Source organism: Prosopis cineraria, unplaced genomic scaffold (genome assembly GCF_029017545.1).
Source record: "Prosopis cineraria cultivar Desert tree isolate PC_DT_omini unplaced genomic scaffold, ASM2901754v1 PC10, whole genome shotgun sequence".
Classification (NCBI taxonomy): domain Eukaryota; kingdom Viridiplantae; phylum Streptophyta; class Magnoliopsida; order Fabales; family Fabaceae; genus Prosopis; species Prosopis cineraria.
The window spans coordinates 29,747,193-29,769,026 of NW_026555341.1; the positions used below are offsets into that span (position 1 = coordinate 29,747,193).

General features: G+C 32.6%; 1 long non-coding RNA gene across 1 annotated transcript; it reads left to right on the top strand.

The window, feature by feature from the left end:
* Positions 1 to 2,631: 2,631 nt before the first annotated feature.
* Positions 2,632 to 20,871, top strand: LOC129284549 (uncharacterized). The gene is made up of 3 exons (XR_008586885.1): positions 2,632 to 2,868; positions 2,964 to 3,364; positions 20,526 to 20,871. It is a non-coding gene; the product is annotated as an uncharacterized LOC129284549 (long non-coding RNA).
* Positions 20,872 to 21,834: the final 963 nt, after the last annotated feature.

Consider the following 21,834-nt stretch of genomic DNA (forward strand, 5'->3'; position numbering starts at 1 on the left):
ATTAAGGAGATTAGGTAAATTAGATATTTGTAAAAATTTGTTTCGTTTTTCTGAAGTAAAAATTAAGGAGATATATCCTTTTAATTATAAATAACGATCTTACAAAATAGAGAAAACAAATTCATTCCTCGAGTAACAAATATTTAACACGATAATAACTAAATAAAATCAAATTTTAAGCAGAACCAAATGGAAGCTACCGATCTACTCTCAAATAAAAGCCATAACATCATTTCATTGAACAAGAAAAATGACAAAAATTGATCAAATCTTAAAAGAAATTAAACCCTAAAAACAATAATCACAGCCTCCAACAATAATAAGAGCCTTCCTTCGTCTTCCTTAAATCTCTACTTGCGCAAGCCACGAAAGTAACCTGAGGGATCACCTTCCAAGTCATCTCTGAATATACGATAGTCCCTTCCTGGAGCTTTGATCGTTTTTCTGCTCTTCGAACCAGAACCACAAATACCTAACACACTTCCAATGATTCCAACAACAAGAACAGCGACACCTACAACAACAATGTCACTAACCTTAACCTCCTCTTTCACTTCACTGCTCTTCGACTTATCTATTCTTCTACTTCGTCTTAAGAAGAGGGTCGCTGAAATGTCTGGGAAGATGTATAGAGGCGTGCAATAACTTAACATCAGTTTAAATTAATTAATTTTCTCAGTTATTTGTGGATAATGGAGACTCTGTTACAAATAATATTCCATTCCAATTTTTCATAAGTCGAATAGATGCCTGCAAGCTTTAAAGGAGATCACGAATTACGAATAGGGTCGTGTTGTACGAGAGTGACATATACTACTTGATTGATATGCAGTGGGATTGAGAGAGAACTTTTGGATTGTTGGAGTGAAGAATTTAAATTTAGATTATATGCTTCTTCTTCTTCTTTTTTTGGGTTTTGAAGAGAATGAAAACAACGGAAAAAAAAAATGATGATAAAGTCAAATTATAAAAGTCAAAAGATGGTCTTTAAATTTAGTTAATATCACATATATTGATTAATAATTTTAATCTTGTATAATTTGACTAATTAACTAATGCATATTTATTGCATTATCTTGTTATCCCAATATAGGAAAAAGTCAAATAACTTATCGATTTTTGAACAATGTTATTGTTAATTATAATCACTGATAATTATAATTAACCCACAAGAACAAAAAATGTTATATAATTGAATTTTTTTAAAGATTGCTTTGATTCCCATTTTTACTTCTAATTCTAATAAACATCCTAAATTTTACACGCAAACTCTTGTAACACCACAACTTTTTGCTAGAACTACCATGCGACTATATATATAGGACTCAAGAGTAGTTGATATGCTTAAATTAAAAAGAGAATTATATTTAGGTCACATAAAAAAAATTAATTACTATAAAGTCCAGTGATAACTGAATTAAGAAAAATGATTGTATTATCAATCCTTTAGTTTAATTGTCACTGGACCTTCTATTAATTAATTTTTTATGTGAAACTTTAATATAATTCTTCCTAAATTAAACTTGTAGAAAATGTTTTGCTTTCTAATTTTATTTTACTTTTCACTGAAATTATTTATCACAATAAAGTGCTGTCCATAAAAGTTAAAAGCATGCCAGCTTGTTAAAATTAATGAGAGATTTCATCCCAAAAAAAAAAAAATGATGAGAGATAATATTAAAAAATTGCAAGTTTTCTTTGTATTAAGATAAGATGAAGATTAGATAAGATAATATTAAATAGAGTTTTAAAACTTTTTCTTCTATTAATTGATAATTAATAATTGAGTCCGAAATGAGCAATAACATTTACCCATCAAATGATATGGGGTTGTTGGGCCCAACAATATCACAACACAACAATATCACTCTCGTCAATTCTACCAAAATAAAAATCAAGTGTTTTGGAGTTGTTGGGCCCCCAAATACACAGGGATCAATGTCATTTGGGGTGCCACTGCTAATGCCCATGAAATTAAAAATTAGGGACGACATATTTCTTTATCCTCATAATTTTAACATGTCTTGTATAAATTCCTATAATTGTGTTCACTTTTCATTATTCTAGGTGCCTCTAATTTATCTTGCATTCAACATTTTTCATTTGTTTTTTAATATGACTAAAAGGATGATGAGGTAGCACTGACATCATTAATATGTACTAAATGGAATTATGATTCAACATATTAAGAGCATTGTCCACCCAATTCTTTTTCAGGTTTCAGGTTTTAATCTGTTGAAGTATAATCCCACTTCAGTAAAAAGATTAAGAATGAAAGGATATAATTCTCTGTGTTTTATAATTTGATTTTGTACTCAAGCTATGCTTGCCCACTTTAATTTTTTTTTTAAAGGCTTTTGACTTCCGAATTATTGAATCCGTTTGAAAATGAACTATCCAATGGTATTTTAATTAGGTTTTGGATATGGTACCCATAATTAGGTTTTTAAATTACATATTTTACCTCACCTAAATTAGATTAATTAATTATAAGCTTTTCATTTCCGGATTTATTTAATCCATTCGAAAATGAACCATCCAACCATATTTTATTTGGGTTTTGGATATGGGGCCCATAATTAGCTTCCTGAATTAGATTCATTATACGCTTTTAATTTCGGGATATATTAATACATTTGAAAATAACCATCCAACGGTCACAAAACCACTAGCCGTTGAGTTTTTTTAAAACTATAAAACATGACGCTCCTGGTCTCCACGGACAAATAGCCACAGTCCTCATAGTCTCAGTAGTATTACAATCTCTCAATCCCCAGAGTGGCTACAGTCTTCTGGGTTTATCAACAAAAATTGGTGATTCCTCTCATGAGAACAACCCGATCTCCGTCAAGCCCACAAGCTTGGAAGGTAAAATATTCTTATGTTTGAATCAATTTATGTAATTGGAAATTAAAGTTTGAAGGTTTACGTTTTTCTTCCTTCTGTTTCGGATTAAATATTAGGAGAGCCATAGAAACTCAGGGTATCTCCTGAATCTTTACCCCATGTGTTAGAGTCAAATCTCTCCGACCGTGATCACCGAAGGCGGTTGAAGTGTCATCGGCGGCTACTGGTTTTGTTTTTGGTAAAGCGCGACATCTGGATTTACTGCAGAAAGTTTGGGGATCAGAGAACTGGATCGAATCGTGGTAGAAATTTGTGGTGTCTACGTACTATTCAGAACTGGATCTTTGCCTTCTTTCACCAAGATAATTAGATCATCTTGCTAGAGGCCATGAGTGACCAGCCATACTACAATCGACAGCTTCTGAAGAATGTCTCCGGATAATTGGATCGTGATGGAATAATTTACAATCTAGAGGCTATGGGTGGACAGGATCAGCCTATAAATACTGCAATTGAGGTAAGTTATTTCAAACCCTTCCTCATGGAAATAACTCAGATATGGGTCTATCTTTGATGTTTTTAGATTTTTGATTCATGGATTTCTGCGTTGGGTGATTATAAGATGTTTTGGAATTCTAAGTTGGATGCTGTTAAAAATTTTAATATTGATGTGAAAGAAGATTTTTATATTTTGGTGTGTCCTGATTTGGCTGATCCGTTGAGAAGACCTGATGGTTAGAATCAAGGGTTATTTTTATGAGAGTGTTTGAGTTTTAGATAAGGGCCGAGCCCGCCCGTTCTGAGTCAGAAGGTACCATATTTCTACTTCAGACTATCTGCTGAATTTGGTATGCTAGTGCTTTGTTTTTGATATTTTACTGTCATAAGATTTTTTTTTTTTATCATAAAACATGTATGTTTGGCTGCGGTTTTGGCCTAGAAGAGAAATAAGGTATAGCCGAATGCATTGGCTTCTTAATCTTAGCAGAAGTGATTCTTGAAGGCATGAATCACTAGGCGAAAGGAAAACTCGAGAGTGAAAAAGCAAGGCATGGCTAGAACAGACTAGCTTCTCTTAATCCTCGACAAACTCGAGAGTGATTCTCAGAGGCATGAATCACTAGGTGGCAAACTTTAAAGTGATTCTTGAAGGAATGAATGATTAAGCCAAAACTTTCAAAGTAAGGTATTGAAAATCAGATTGGTTATTGAACTAGTCAAAACATTGGGACAAGGGTCAATGGTTCAACCGGGGGTCAAATTGAAATCAGAATAATCATAATAAAATAATATAATTCAAATAACAATGCATTAATCCTTAATACATTTATCAATATTCAAGACTTAATATCTTATACAACATAAAATAATAATTCAAGTGATAATAATATTAGGTAGAAAATATAGTAGTAAAACTTTTTCTTAAAAATAATAGGAATAAAATTTTAAAAGTTAAAATATAAAATATAAAAAATAATTAAAAAAGAGATATAAAAAACCATCTAGAGTTAAAAAAATAAATATATATTATAAAATGATACACTACGTAAACATATACTCCTTCATTCAAAAATATAAAGTATTTTTAACTGAATCTCACTCCCTATTAAACACCCTATAATAAATATAAAGTCATTATTAATATGAGTACTTTTGAAAAAAAAGATAATGATTACACCTTAAAAAAATTAAAAATGTCTTACATTATTAAACTTTCAACTCCTCATAAAATGCTTTATATTTTTGAACGGAGGGAGTATATAATTTTAGATTATAAAAATAAAATAAAATATAATTTCAAAATAAAATACTTATAAGGATGCCAAGTGGATTTCAAAATTGTTTAAATATGTAAAGCAGACGTGTAGTAGTAAAAATGTCAATTGAGAAATGACATTGCACCTGCTACTATTCCTTTATATTTGTTCCATATCTGCTCAGTCTCTCTCGTGTTTTGCTCCTCAGGTTTAGGGGTGCACATGGGCAGGGCTAGGCAAGACCCTGCCCGATGCCTAGCTCGAAAAATGAATGGGCTACAAAATGTAGCCTGATGCCCAACCTTGCTTGCAAAATGCTCTATTAGTTTAGGCTGGGCAGGGCTGGTTGGGCAACTTTGGGCTGCCCAGCCCATCAAATAATTTCCTTGCCCATAAAATCACAACCCTCCTCATCATTTCAAAATAAAACTATCACAAATCAACAATAATAACGCCATACATCAACTCAAAATAGCATCCATAAAGCCATGAACTATAAATCCACAATAACAGCCACAATATCCAATTATCCATAATTCAATATTTAACTTGAAATTTAAAACTATCACAAGTCTTGGCACAATATCAAAAATAGCTATCATTCAAAATAACAAAAGCTTGGAGCATCATATGAGAAACAACAATGTCAAAGAGTAGGCTCCAATTCACAAAAAGCTTCTTCCCAATTCCCAACCTGTATGAATAGAAGAGGAAAAATATGTCATAACTAGACAAAAAAATTGCAAGAACATACATGAAAATTTAAAGAAAAATGGGAACCAAAATATGAGAGAATTAACAACAATAATATATAAGTTTGCCAAAAAATTAGCAAGAATCATAGAAATGTTAACAAGAAACTAACAGAAAAATTAGCAAAAAAAACTACTTCTAAAGAACCACTTTAATCAGCACTAGCTGCTGCATTCTCCCCTCCAAGTGTTGCATCTGAAGACAAAAAAAAAAACAATTACATTAATAAAAAAACTAAAGTAAGGGGTGTGCATGTGTATGTGGCAATTATTAAACTTTAGAAAAAAAATATTACTTGTAAGCTGAATGATATTTTCTGTCTCATTAAAGTTATCAAACTCTTGAAGCTTATCAAGTAACTCAAAGAGAGATTGCCCACTATGCAGCCAATTTTGCCCACAAATCAGTGCTTCCGTCATTTTAGGAGATAGAGCGCTCCTATATTGATCAACTACATGTCCACCAGTACTAAATGTAGACTCAGAAGCTACTGTAGAAACTGGCATAGCTAATACATCTCATGCCATGTGGGAGAGAATTTTATATTTTTCAGAGTTTGCTTTCTACCATGATAGTATATCAAACTCAGAATCAGATGATAAGATTTCAGCTCTAAAGTCAGTTGCAAGATATCTATCTAACTGGCATAGCTAATACATCTCATGCCATGTGGGAGAGAATTTTATATTTTTCAGAGTTTGCTTTCTACCATGATAGTATATCAAACTCAGAATCAGATGATAAGATTTCAGCTCTAAAGTCAGTTGCAAGATATCTATCTAACTCACTTTGTGGATCCATTGAAGTTCTTTGTTTCAAAGACTCTAACCATATTGCACCTAGATCCTCAATGTCGTCGTCATCATCATCATTAAGAGAGGGCAATAAGCTTGTAGATGCATTACTAGTATAGGTAGGCCCTGATTCAGTAGAAACCCCCACAGAATACTCATCGAATAATCGATACAAATAAGTTTTGACCTTATCCATCATCAATGCATATTCTTCAAGGTTATTGAAAAGGAGTTCAAACATGTGATTTACATAAACTAATTTGTACCGAGGATCCAAAATCATAGCCATAATCAATAATGGATTCATATTATCTACCTGACCCTAATACTTATCAAACTTCATATACATCTTAAAGCTCATATCTACCAAAAAGTATTACCATTGTTTCCAATATGCTTTTGCAACATCTGCTAAACACGAGTAATTTGATGGAAACAATCATTTGATGTTACCGTAAGGGAGCTTGAAAATTTCAAAGTTATGTCATAAAAGACCTTTAAGAATTTGATGAAGACTTTAGCATTTTTTCAATCATCAAGAATAGGGCCAGAAAAAACACCTCCCTCTTGCTTAGAGTTAAAGAATGCAATATAGTCATCATCTTCATCACGCATCCGCTCAAACACCTTTTGAAACTTCATTACAACTTCTAACATCAAATATGTTGAATTCTATCAAGTGCTAACATCAAGGCAGACAAGGCTCTTGGTTTTTATTTTTTCAAATTCAACCCAATTTTTAAACTTTAGAAACTATGAAGGAGAAGATCGAACATATCTATCTCACAGCACTTCAAATGGCTTCAAAACTATCTTTCAATGCCTTCATTGACCACCAAATTAAAAACATGTGCATAGCATCTTAATTGTAGATAATCTCCTCCATAAATTAAGCCCTTCCAACTTCTCAACCTCCTTTTAAGATATCCCAAAGCCATATCATTAGATGAAGCATTATCCATAGTTTTGATAAACACCTTATCAATACCCCAATCCAACAAGCATTGCTCAATGGTCTTCCCTATAGTCTCACCTTTATGATTTTCAATCATAACAAAACTTAGGATCCTTTTGTGAAGCTTCCATTCCGTCAAACATAAGTAATTAAAATTTTGGTTTGACGTCCAGCAATCTGTCATGAGACAAACACACTTAGAATATTGCTTAAAGATCTTCTTTAGCACTTTTACTTCACCAAGATATAGCTGCCACACATCCCTCACAATTGTTGTTCTTGAATGGATTGGAAAGCGAGGTTCAAACTCATTCAACAATTTCTTAAATGTAGGCTTCTCAATAATTCTAAATGACTACTCATCATAAATAATAAATTCAGCAAGAGCTCTTCTACACCTCTTCTCATCATATAAGTGAGTGACTACAGATTTTTCTTGCCCACTTGTCCCACCAGATAACAAATTTATGATTGCTTTTTTCTTATCTTTGGTGGCCTTATGAGGGTTCTTTGGACACTTTGGGATGTGCCTCAACAAAGAATGTGTCTCATGGCGTGATGGATCAGAAGCATAAGTCGTGTGGCAATACTTGCATGCTGCTCTATGCTTTCCCTATTAGTTTCTCCTATAGGCAACCTAATAAAGTAATCCCACACCTCTTATGTATGTTTGGGTTCCTTTTCTTTCCTTTTTCTACCCCTTCTCTCAGCATCTATCACTTGTGTGACATGTTCTGTAGGTGTTTGGGTGGGAAGAGCACAGGGGGAAGAGAAGGAGGTGCAGTAGGAGGGATAGATTGAGGGGGATAAGGAGGGCAGGGGTTGCTGTTTGTGTAGGGGGAGTATGGGTTGGGGTTTGTGTAGGTCCAGTAGAGGTTGAAGGTCCAGTAGGGGTTGATGTTTGAGATGTTTCAAAAGGTGATGCAACGAAGCTTGATCCTCCATACTAGTATAAATAAATACAGAACCATAAATTATTAGTTAAGAAGAATTTAATCTAAGTCCAACAATAATTCACACACATATAAATCCATTTAAAAGTACAAATCCAAGTCAACCCAAGTTCAAAATGTAATCCAATTCCATTAATTCAATTCTTTCTCTTGACTTCCTGGGCAAAATTTGGCATAAGAATAATTAAGAGAAAATTTAACTCTAGGCAAATGAGACCTTCAAAATACATGTAGCATGGGACAATATGCACTAATGCAACCAAAAATAGAGGAAATTGAGAATAACACTTTACAAAATGTGATATAATTGCACTAAGGTATAAGCAACCAACCCAAGCAGTAGTTAAAGAAAGCTTTAAACTGAACATCTAAGCTAGTATTTCTTAGCAGAAATACATTAGATCAATTTTGAGCACAAAAATTTCACAGCATAAACCAGGAACCTCCTCAAGGGAAAAGAATCTAAAAACAGAGCTACTCAAATCAAATATTTCTGCAATACAAAGAACCATGACAAGATTATGGAAAAAAATTGAGAGAAAATCTTACCTTGGGTAGATGAGACTGTGAACCTGGGCAAACGAGACCTTTTATGTGATGAGAATAATAGACCATGAACTTAGATAGATGAGAGCTTCTGTATGACTCGAGAGACTGGAGAGGGAAGTTAGGAATGGTACTATGTTGTGCAGTTATGGAGACTGGAGACTGGTAGAGCGAGAGATGTTGAGTTCAGTCAAGGACTTAAGCTCCTTCACACAGTCGCACGTCGCATTGCTACTTGCACTTGCACACGGGAGAGAAGGCAAAGATTAAGCATCAATTTGTAGATGGGAGGGAAGGGGATCATTGCACTCACACGCCATTGACAGGATTTGGGATATGATCCGACTTTGTTCAAGCTTAAGAGCTCAGACAGGAGAGGAGATTAGAGAGGAAAGAAGATTAAAAGAGCTCAATCTCAGTTGCCTGTCGCTCACTCACTAGTCGCCCCTGTGACTCTCAATCTCACCGTCTCAGACTCTTAGCTAGGGAAATCCAGAAATGGCACTATGTTGTGCAGTTATGGAGACTGGAGACTGGTAGAGCGAGAGATGTTGAGTTCAGTCAAGGACTTAAGCTCCTTCACACAGTCGCACGTCGCATTGCTACTTGCACTTGCACACGGGAGAGAAGGCAAAGATTAAGCATCAATTTGTAGATGGGAGGGAAGGGGATCATTGCACTCACACGCCATTGACAGGATTTGGGATATGATCCGACTTTGTTCAAGCTTAAGAGCTCAGACAGGAGAGGAGATTAGAGAGGAAAGAAGATTAAAAGAGCTCAATCTCAGTTGCCTGTCGCTCACTCACTAGTCGCCCCTGTGACTCTCAATCTCACCGTCTCAGACTCTTAGCTAGGGAAATCCAGAAATGGCAGATTGGCTGGCACACGACAGTAAAAGAATTCCAGCCCTAATCTTTTCCCTCCCTCTTTTTATCTAACCGTGACCAATTCGGCAATTCCCTCTCACTCTTCATAATTCTGAACTTTAAACTAAAAAAATAATAATTAAAAAAATCGGGCAAGGCTTAATGGGCAGGGCTACATGACTTGCCCACTGTCCGACCTTGCTCACACATTGCCCAGCCCAAACATGAACATAATATTTTGAGCTTTTTTTTAGGCCGAGTTGGGCAAAAAATAATCGGGTTCGGGTGGGCAAATCAGGTAACCGAGCATCATGAACACCCCTACTCAAGTTTTTATATATGGAACCGAGCAGCATATGTCCGTTGCCTTCTTCTTCTTCACCGCTCTTCTTCTTCTTCTTCTTCTTCATTTTTTGACATTGTTTTAGGGTCTTTGGGAGAAGAAAAAAGTAACTCGAGTCAATTTGGGTCGACCTCTATACATCAAATCAAGTCAGACATGTGACCGATTTATCAATCTAATCGGACGATCTGGTTTCTTCAAATAATGTTCTAAAGTGATTTTTGAAGAAATCAACTATCAAGAGAGAAGGAGGCTCGCTTTTCTATACAAAACAAAGCTCTAGTCTTTCAAATATAAACATGATTAATCTGATTCTAATACCATGAAAGTCATGGGACAAAGAAATGAAAATTGAAAAAATGACACACTTTATTGATCTAAAAAGCCTACAATATATAGATAAACCTAATAATAATTAATGAATAGCCTAATTATATTTAATGATATTTAATGAATAGAAAATAAATAGATAACAAATCTTATCAAACAAATAAATAGATAATAATAATTAAAGAATATCCTAATAATACATAGATAACAAATCTAAATAAAATAAATTTTCATAAATAATATACCCTATTAAAAATTTACCTTTAAAAGAAGGAAATTGTATTTAGACATTTTGTAAAGCAACCAAGGATTAAAAGGGAATCTAAGTGTTCAAAGAGTCTTGAACATGATTGACCCGTCATGTTAGGACATGTTAATCTTGGCCCAAAATGAAAATGAGACATAACAAATGGGGAAAAATTTGAGTTAGGATGAGATACGAGTTGAGCATTGAGAAATCTCATCATATGTGTGTGTATATATATGTAGGGGTGGAGATAAAAATAAAATTTTTAGGGATGGAGATATATCAAGGAAAGATAATTCCAACCAATAGAGCCATAGAATTTGTAGATAAATTTTTAAATAAGATTACAAATAAGAATGTCTGAAGATAAAGATATCATAAGATTATAGATAAATATATCAAGGACGTCTGAATTACATGTCAATTCTTTTTTCCAAAGATGAGGATAAAGATAGCCTTACTTCTTATAAGATTAAAGAAAAATCCTCTAAAATGGATGAAGAAATGATAGAAATAGTAAAAAAAGTAAAACTCCAAGTCAAAAGTCTATCCTATCCTACAGTCTCTAAGATAGTGGAGACAGATGTGTTAGGCATATAAATGGAGGAATCCTCAAACAATAAGAAGGGGAAAAAAAAACAAAGTCACATGTCATTAAAGAATATGGACAAAGACTTAATAGAAATATTTTGCTATCAAAAAAAAAAATTATCAATCATTTTATTTGTGTTAAAATTTCGAGACGATTTGATGTTTAATGTTTTTGTATCAATCATTTTATTTGTGTTAAAATTTCGAGACGATTTGATGTTTAATGTTTTTGTTTATAAAAGTAGACTGTAAATTAGCAAAAGATGTTTTATAAAAAGATATTAAAAATTTAGTGTCCAAATAGAATTTTGCCAAATGGAAAGCAATCTTGTCTTTTTTTGATTGAAATACAAATTTATAAAGGGAAAAAATAATATAATTCTCTTCTAGATTTTTTGACAAGAAAATTGTTATAGGGAAAATATTTTCAAAAATGAATAAAGTCAATTCTTCAAATGACAAAGAAAAAGCCGTAGCCATATAGCTAAGCACAACTCATAAGCCAACTGATCCCTAAAAATAGAGGATTATATTTCTCAAGAAGACAAACACAATAAACCACAAATATACTAACAAATTAGCACCCAAAAAGAAATCTTCGAGAATATTGATTTTGCTATATAGACAATTTTTCCTCCTTATGCGGAAGAAGAAATATAGAATTATATTCCATCTAATAATCTCAAGGAAGACAAATAATATTATAAATTAATATTGGTGGCTTCAAAATCCATCTTTATTACTCATCAAGAGAAAGATGGAAATTTTTACGACCAAATTAAAACAAATTAAAATAAAAAAGGCATTAACTTTAACCACTTGGGGTTATTCACCTTACACAGTAAAAAATTTCCCCTTAAATGACCATGACCAAGTTTACAATTATTTTAATTATAAAGAGACATGGTATAATGCCCACAAAAACTAATAGACACTGCAAGTATTTGGGTCGCAATTGAAGCAAGTGGTAAATGTAGGTCGATCCTTTGGAGAATTAATTACAATAGCAACAAGGCATTAGATTTCTAAATTCATTCGAGTTAAGCTAATAAAACTTGAGATTGATTTTAGAACAATTAAAATAAAAATATTAGAAGTGATCAATCAAAATAACTTTCAATCCATAAACAAACTAAAGTCAACCAAGAGAAGCTAGTGTATGATGGCCACAAAAACTAATAGATACCATAAGTATATGAGTTGCAATTGAAGCTAGTGGTAAATCAAGATTAATCCTTCAGAGAATTAATTACAATGGAAACTAGGCATTAGATTTTAATCCACAAACAAGCTAAAGTCAATTAAGAAAAGCTAGTGTATGATGCTCATAAAAACTAATAGACACCACAAGTATATGGGTCACAATTGAAGCTAGTGGTAAATTAAAGTCAATTCTTTAGAGAATTAATTACAATGGCAACTAGGCATTAGATTTCCAAACTCATTCATGTTAAGCTAATAAAACTTAAGATTTATTTTAGAACAATTAAAATGAAAATATTAGAAGTGATCAATTAAAATAACTTTCTATTAACAAACAAGCTAAAGTCAACCAAGAGAAGAGCATTCTAGAGGCCTAATCAATTATTTGCTTCCTAACCCTCTCATTACCACATTAACTGTCTTGAAACTTTGTTTTGATAATTTGAGATTCTAAATTAATCTAAAGTATCTCATAAATATGAAGGACCCTTATTAATTCAATTAAGGCAAAATATTGCCTTGACTAATTAATGGCATGAGAGACTCTAACCTATGATGATTACCTATGTCCATTAGATACATTCATATTCTAATGGCAAATTAGCTAAACTCCTAATCTTAGGCTACTAGTTCTCAAGGTTCAATTTGAGTTTCCTCTTCTAAAGTTTAACCCAAATGCCCAAATCTCACCTAATAATGGCCAAATACTAAATAAGAACAAAAAAGCTGAAGAGAAGTAATAAAAATTTCATTTCTCAATAATTAAATGGTAAATCAAAAGTTTTTTACACAAATAGGTTCTAGAACAAAAGGATTTGGCTACACATACATAATATAACACTGTAATAGCCAAGATAAAGTTTGAATCCATTAACATAGAGAAACAGAAGAAGAGAAAACACTGATAAAATGAGGCAGAATGAATATTTGTCCACTTTTTCTTGATCCCAAGCTTCAAGACTCTCCCCTTAGCTCCCCTAAGATTTCCTCCAATTGCAGCAGCTCAAAGCTTACTCCTCTAGTCTAGAAAAATGAGTTTTATAAGGTATTTTCACATAAAAAATGAAACTGTGCGTTTTTAGATTTTCTTCTAGTGCCATGATACTCCTTCTGTGGTGCCATGGCACTAGTAAGTAGTTCTAATAAAAATTCTAACAATGTTTCAGAACTTTTACTTTTATGCTATGGAATCAAAGACCACTTTTCCTTGACTCTTTTCTCTTTCTTGCTTTAACTTTTCATGCCTCAGCTATTAACAATTAATATTTATTAGTGGAATATTTGCTTCCTTCAATATCCACAATTTTAAACAATTTCTTTAAAAATATTACAATAAATCCATATGAGACACTTTGTTAATTTCTCTTTATAAAAGAAAGAAAATGCTTCTTATTTCCATTGATGACTCCTAAAATATTAAAAAAAAACATATCAATGATAATACAAAATAGGGAGTCATCATATCTTTACACTTGAATCAAATCTTGTCCTCAAGATTTTTGAAGATAACTAAATACAAAAGAACCAACTAAACATAAATACCGCAAATATAGTCAAGTTAGAAGAACTTAAACCTTCAAGCATTCAATCTTTAAATGAACCATTTCTACCTTTTAAAAGAATATGAGCAACAAGGTAACTAACAAGGCAAGGATAAACCATAAAAGGTTGTCCCTCACCAGTTTAGTGTTTGCACTCTATGCTTAATGTGCTTGATGGCTTGCAATCCATCTACAATAGGCTTGTTTCTCATTACCATATCTACTCTATTATCTCAATATTGCACACACAAATCAAAAGGAGTTTATTAAAAGTTGTAATGTAAGGTAGGATGACAAAAAGAATGTGGTAAAAGGAAAATGCCATCAACTTTAGTTAATGCTAAGCACTTCAATTAAGCTAAGGCATGAAGGAATTTATATAAGAGGAGACTTTATTCACTGAAGCCAACATTCTTTTGTAAAAATCAATCTTTTGGTCATGACTATTATCACTTTCTTTCTTGTTCTTTTTTTTTTTTCATTCTTTTCCTCCTTTCTTTCTCTCTTTGTCTTTTTTTTTTCCTTGTCTCTTTCTTTTTGAACATGTACACCAAAATATAGGCTCTTCAATATGATGGCAATATTAATTGTTTTGATTCCTTTTTGAGATTTTGATACTCAGCACATCCTAAAGATTCTTTTGTAAAAATCAATCTTTTCGTCATGACTATTATCACTTTATTTCTTGTTCTTTTTTTTTTATCATTCTTTTCCTCCTTTCTTTCTCTCTTTTTTTTTTCTGTCTCTTTCTTTTTGAACATGTACACTAAAATATATGCTCTTCAACATGATGGCAATATTAATTGTTTTGATTCCTTTTTGAAATTTTGATACTCAACACATCATAAAGTAATGGTATAAGGGAAATTATGTTGGTTTAAACAAAAAGGCTAAATATTTTTTTAATGATAAAAATTAGGTCAAGGCTCAAATGGGTTTAGCAAAGGATTAGTGTGACAAAGAGGGTCATTTGGCCAAACTAGCTTTGAAAATGGATGCCTAAATCTTCTTTGTGCTTGAAAAAGGATATTTAAGTCTCAAAAGAAATTCAAGGCAAATTATAGAGATGGAATTACAATAAGTAAATTCTCTCTTGAAAGAAATGAAAGTTTAGGCTCAAATTCCTTAAAAGCATTTTTTAAACTTCTTAAATCTAATTATCTAAGCCTAATTATTTACCTTATTGCAAACATCTAGTAACAAGGTAAAATAGAATCCTAATCCAACTTAATACTTTCAAGTTCAAATTCAACTATCTTGACAATCTTCACAAGTAAACAAAAAACACAAGACACATAAAAGATTTTTTTTTTTAACTAACAACAAATATGTGCAAAAAAATACTAAAAACACTAATATTTATAAAAAAATTGAAGACACACAATTAATCAAAGATAAAGTAACATGATAATATAAAAATTTGAGGATAAATTGAGGACAAAAAAGGCAACACAAAGTTAAGTTCACCCTTACCTACATTTGAATAACACATTGTCTAAGACATGAAAACCAGATTAACAATAAAAACAAGAGAAAGGGGAGGAAAAAAATTGACACTCCCCTGGCAGAATGGACAGATGAAAGTGATCTAAATGTAGAGAGAGGTTAAAAATTTTATAATCTACAGAACAACAAGAGACATGGAATAGGAGACATAAAACCTCACAAATAGTTTTTTTTCGTTTGAAAGAGAAATAGTATAGCTAAAGGAAATGTAATAGTAGTTCTACAATCATCCAAAATGAAAATTAAGAAAGGTACAGTAGTCCAAAATAACGAAAAACTAGCAAAAAATAATCCTAAAAAGAGCAGATAGATATCTAGATCAAAAGAGAAGTGAAAGAAAGGATAAAAGCAAGTCCCCTTGAATGGGACATTAAAGGTGCGAGGGACAAGCATTCCTCAATTGTAGCAACCATATCCCATAACATAGAGACATCATGTTAGACTTGCTCTAATGCATAGTAAGATCAGTAAGCATTTAAAGAACATGCTCCTCAAATGGCTCGAATGGCATCCACTTAGCTCATCATTAGTAGGTTCCACCTTTTGGTCTATAGCTGCATTTAAAGTCTTATCTTCAATGATTGCATTCCTAAGGGACTTCAACTTAAATGGTTATGGCGCCTCTAATAAATCATTAGGGAGTGCCAGAACCCCTTGTTCCGTACACAAGGAAAATATGAGATGAGGATAAATCATGGTAAATTTAATAGCCTTGGTGTCTTGGATCATAGCTTGTATCATCGAAATCAGATTGGAGTCGATTATGGCTGCTAAGTTAACTGATTGTTGTGTCATGATACAATATATCAACATAGCTTTAGCCTTTACAATTTTATGAATATAGAGGTAGGCAACATATTGTGAATGACAAAGTAATGTCAAAACTTAGCAACATTATCTAAGTCTAAATGGAAAAGTCTCTAATTCCATTTAGCATTCTATGAAGTCAAGCGATTAGTGATCAACTCATAAGGCCAAGTTGACTTGTCCTTCATCAACTCTTGGTAGCAACAAGAGTCAATTACTAGAAGATTATAATACACCTGTATGGAATCCGTGTTGAAATGAACAAGTTTGCCTCTTATATAAAATGTGCTCTCCAGATAGAATAGAGCATTGGTAAAGAACTTGCACATCAAAGATAAATAACTAGTTTTTAGAGGTAAGTAAAGCAGTTTGCACTGGTTAGCTTGAATAATTTCATAAGCTAGGTGCGGGTCTTCATAAGGGAATGCGTGTTCTTATACCAGTTGATTATTGGAAAAGCATTACAAATATTTGAGCTCAATAGCTGGTGCACAAAAGGTATCAATTGGCTATAGCATAGCTTGATTTGGAGCTAAAGGTAGGGAGTCTACATTATCAAGAATAGATTCACTTGACTTGGCAGATTGCTTGGTTTGGGACAAAGTAGCCTTTAGTGAAGCTTGTTGGAAGGTGCCTTTGTGTACCTGTAAGAACCAGCCAACACATAAGATAAAGAAATACAAGCATATGAATTTGGTCACAAGAAGTGGAAGAAAGTCAACAATCCACTTTAATCATCTAGAGAAAAGAAAGAATAGTAGGGAGGAAAAAACAACAACTTCCTTAACTTTCAATATAAAAGGAATAGGGTGTAAGGAAATGGCATGAAAAGGATGAGAAAAGGCTAGGGTTCTCAAAAAATTTTTTTACAAATGATGAAAATGCTAAAACAAGGCTTTTGAAAAAGAAAATAGGGGTTTTAAAAAAAAATTAAATATTAAAAATCAAAATTTTGATTTTTAATATTAATATTTTTAAAAAAAAGAAAAAGAATTGAGAAAGCTTTTTTTGTCAAAACCCCTATTTTAGCATTTTCATCATTTGCAAAATTTTATTTTGAGAACCTTAGCCTTTTCTCATCCTCCCCATGCCATTTCCTTGCACACTATTTAACCATTCTCATTATTCACCGTTTCCATTAGGTCACCTTAACGTCATTCACGGTTCGCCATCATTGAATCAAACCCTTAATTAATTGTCGTCATCCATCGTGCCCCCTGTCAACCCCTCACATCATCCCTCATTTTAGTATCAGACACAATCACCACAATTCAGCCATACTTGTCACGTCTTTTGTTTACTATAACCTTGTTTTGGTCATTTTTTTAATGTTTAACCACCTCACTATCATGACCTCCCCAGTCCTCATTTTTTAAACTCATTACCTCAGCTTACCTTTACCATTTTCATCGTGATTCCCTTCTTTTTAGTCGTGCATCACCTTTATTCACCATTCATCAGCCATCTACCTATGCCATTGACCATTCAACCACCACTGCCACATGATTTTGGCTTTGCCGTTTGAGTTTGTTTAGGGCTTTCATAAGCTCTTCAATGTATTTTTCTCCTCTGGTGTTGATGTTTCTTTTTCTTTATTTTGTATTTGTTTATTTTATTTAGGGTCTTGTTGAGTCTTTATCATTTGTTGATTCAACTCCTTCTTATTATGCTTGTGTTACTTACATTACATGTCAGTACATGTCACTTTTATATTTTGTCCCTGATTATTTTTTATTAGTTAGGTTAGTACTTAGTACATTGCTTTGACTATTATACATGTGCCCCTGCTCTGATTGATGTGTTGCTAAGATCTGAAATATTTTTTGCCTATACCCATTGAATTGTTATGACTGCTTTCTAGTTCTAAAATGATTATTTTGTGAATTATTTTGCTTGCTTTAGAATTTGGCTTTTATTGTGGAAGATCTCATATGGCAACTGAGTACTCATTAATGATGTTTCTCACTTTAGTGTGGCTTTCACTTTTGGAATAATGTTAGGCTAGTTAGAAGTTCTTTGTGATTTTTCACATTACCTTGTTACTGTTAGGATTTACTCAAATGAGTTTTATATGAATTTCTTTGATTGGTTTAGCACATTGCCTATGATTCTTCACTATGTGTATCATGAATTGATGCCTTTAGCATGTCTTTGTTATTTTTCTTAAACATGTTGTCTGATGGTTGGTTGGGTTTCAAAATTCTTTAATTAGTAGACTTATGATGTGGCTTGTTGAAGCTTTTATGAACTTTAACTCAAGGAGTTCATTGGGGTTACTTTTCAGGCAAGGCATTACTGATGATACTCTTTGTATTTGTATTTATATATCATTCAAGTGGTTTTGAATTTTTCATTATCTGGCTTGGTTTTTATATCAAAATTTGATAGAGTTGCTATTTTTCTCTCCCTACTATTCTTTCTTTTATCTAAATGATTAAAGTAGATTGCTGACTTTCTTCTACTTCTTATGACTAAATTCATGTGCTTGTATTTCTTTATCTTATATGTCGATTGGTTTCTTATAGCTAAATAATGGCACTTTCCAAAAAGAAAAAGACCACTAAATGTAAAGCTTCACTAAAGGCCAGCCACATTGTCTCAATGCCAAGTCAAATGCATGTATTCTTGATCACGTCAACCCCCCACCCTTAGCTTTAGATCAAGTTATGGCATGGCCAACTGATATCTTTTGTGTGCTAGCTGCTAATCTCAAATATTTGCAATGCTTTTCCAATAATTGACTAATATAAGAATACGCATTCACTTGCACCTAGCTTATGAAATTATTCAAGCTAACTAATAGAAACTACTTTACTTCCCTCCAAAAACTAATTACCTATCTTTAGTGCATGAGTTCTTTGCCAATGCTCTATTCTATCCAGAAGGCACATCTTATGTGAGAGGCAAATTTGTTCATTTCAATGTGGATTCCATACAAACTTATTATAACCTTCCAGCAATTAACTCTTGTTGCGGCAAGTCAACTTGCCTTTATGAATAGATCACTAATCACTTGACTTTACAAGATGCTAAATGGAATTTGGGAGTTCACCATTTAGACTTACACAAAGCTTTTAAGTTCTAGTATTACTTTTCTATTCACAATGTGTTGCCTACCTCCTATGTTCATAAAATTTTAGAGGCTAGAGCTGTGTTGATATATTGTATTATGACGCAACAATCAGTTGACTTAGCAACCATAATCTAGTCCAATTTGACTTCGGTGATACAAGCTATGATCCTGGACACCAAGGCTACTAATTTTATTATGATTTATCCTCATCTCATTTCTTCCTTGGTTTCGGCACTCCTTACTGATTAATTGGAGCCACCACATTTAAGTTGAAGTCCCCTATGAATGCAATCATTGAAGACAAGACTTTAAATGCAACTATGGACTAAGAGGTGGAACCTACTAATAACAAGCCAAGTATACCATCCGAGTCATTTGTGAGGAGTGCATTCTACAAATGCTTACTGATCTTACCGCACGCTTAAAGCAAGTTTAGCATTATGTCTCTATGTTACGAGATATGGTTGCTATAATTGAGAGATGCCTACCGCTCGTGCCTTAATTATCAGGGGGACTTACTTTTATTCTTTCTTTTACTTCTCTTTTGATCTAGATTTTTGTCTGCTCTATTTAGGATTGCTTATTATTGTTTTTCTTTATTTTGGACTACTGTACCTTACTTAATTTTCATTTTGAATGATTGTATAATATTTCTCTTTCAAAAGAAAAAAATTGTTATGAGGTACCATACCTCAAAAGATGATGATAACTTTGAGCTCTAAAATATGAGCATACCTGGCTTGTTACACCAGCAAAAGTCTTTCACATAGCTTTCTCTACATGTCCAAACCATCTAAAATAATTTTCTACTATTTTCCCTCTCACTTTTTCTCATATATGCTTCTTTCAAATTTTATCTTTTCATATATACTTGCACGTCCATCTCAATATTTTCATCTCTGCTGTTTCAATTTTATACTTCTATTGTACTTTTAAAGACTATCATTCACTACCATTTAATATTATAACAGTTCCCTAACATTTTCCTTTAAGTTCAATAGGTACCTTTTATCACAAATAACTCTTTTAGCCTTTCTTCATTTAAACCACCTTACTTGTATTCTATGTGAAACATCTTCATCAATTTCCCCATCATATTGAATAATTATTCCTAAATATCTAAACTTTTTTCACTTAAGATATGATTTGACCCCTAATTTCACTTCTAAATTACTCCTAACTGATCTCTAATCAAAATTATAGTGCAAAACTTCCTTCTTCCTTCTACTCAAGTGGAAACTCTTCAACTTCAAGGTCCTCTTTTAAAACTCAAGTTTGTATTTAATCCCTTCTCTTGATTCTATCCTCTTTCTACATTTAAATCACTTTCATCTCTCCATTTTGTCAAGAGAGTGTCAGTTTCTTGTTTTTATTGTTAATTTAATTTTCATTCCGTCCTATATGAGCCAGGATCGAGTGGATTGAGGTTGACTCTTAAGGTGTCAATGTTAAAGTTCAAGTCTGTTGGTACTATCGACTAGAGGAGTCTATCAATGGCCATCACCAGTTCCACGATTCTAAGGAGGTGTTCCTCTTTGGACTTTGATCACTTTGATTTTCAAAGTGTTGACACAATTGAAAGCAAATGTTTATTTTTGAAGGTTGATGCTATTGGTGTAACCCTTAAATTTATAGTTTTAAGGTTTCCACGAAGCTTAATGCTATTGGTATGGACAATGTGTTGTTCAAGTGTAGGGAAGGGTGAACTTAACTTTGTGTTGCCTTGTTTGTCTTCAAATTATTGTGTTCTAGTGTCTATCTTTGATTAATTGTCTTCAGTTTTTGTAAATATTGGTGTTTTTAGTACATATTAAAAAGAAATCTTTTGTGTGTCTTGTTTGGTTTATTTTAGAAGGTTGTCAAGATTAGTTGAATTTGAACTTGAGGGTATTAAGTTGGATTAGGATTCTACCTTATTACTAGATGTTTTCCATAAGGTTTGGATTAGGATTCTACCTTATTACTAGATGTTTTCCATAAGGTAAAGAATTGGGCTTGGATAATTCAACTTAGCAAGTCTAAAAATGCTTGTGAGGAATTTAAGCATAAACTTTCCATTGAGAGAATTTACTAAACAAATCTTTTTGCATGTACAAAGATGAAGTGCATGCAAAAGGTTTGGCCAAATGACCATCCTTGTCACACTTATCCTTTACTATGCCCATTTAAACCTTGACCTAATTTTTATCATTAAAAAAATAATTTTTAGCCTTTTTATTTGAACCAACATAATTTTTCTTATACCATTACTTTAGGACATGCTAAGCATCAAAATCTCAAAAAGAAATTGAAACAATTAATATTACCATCATGTTGAAGAGCTTATATTTTGGTGCACAATATTCAAAAAGAAAGAGAAAAAGAAAGAAAAAGCAAAGGGAGAAAGAAAGAAGGAAAAGATTTTTCTTTTTTAAAGAACAAGAAAGAAAGTGATAATCGTCATAACCAAAAGATTGAGTTTTAGAAAAGAATGTTGGTTTCAGTGAATGGAATCTCCTCCTGTTGAAATTCCTTCATACCTTGAAATGCTTAGCATTAACTAAAGTTGATGGTATTTTCCTTTTTCCACATTCATCATCTTATATTACAACTTTTAATAAAGTCCTTTTAATTTGTGTGCGTATTGGGTAGAGATGGAGATGAGAAACAAGCCATAGGTGACAACCTTTTGTGATTTATTTTTGTCTAGTTAGTTACCTTGTTGATCATATTCTTTTAA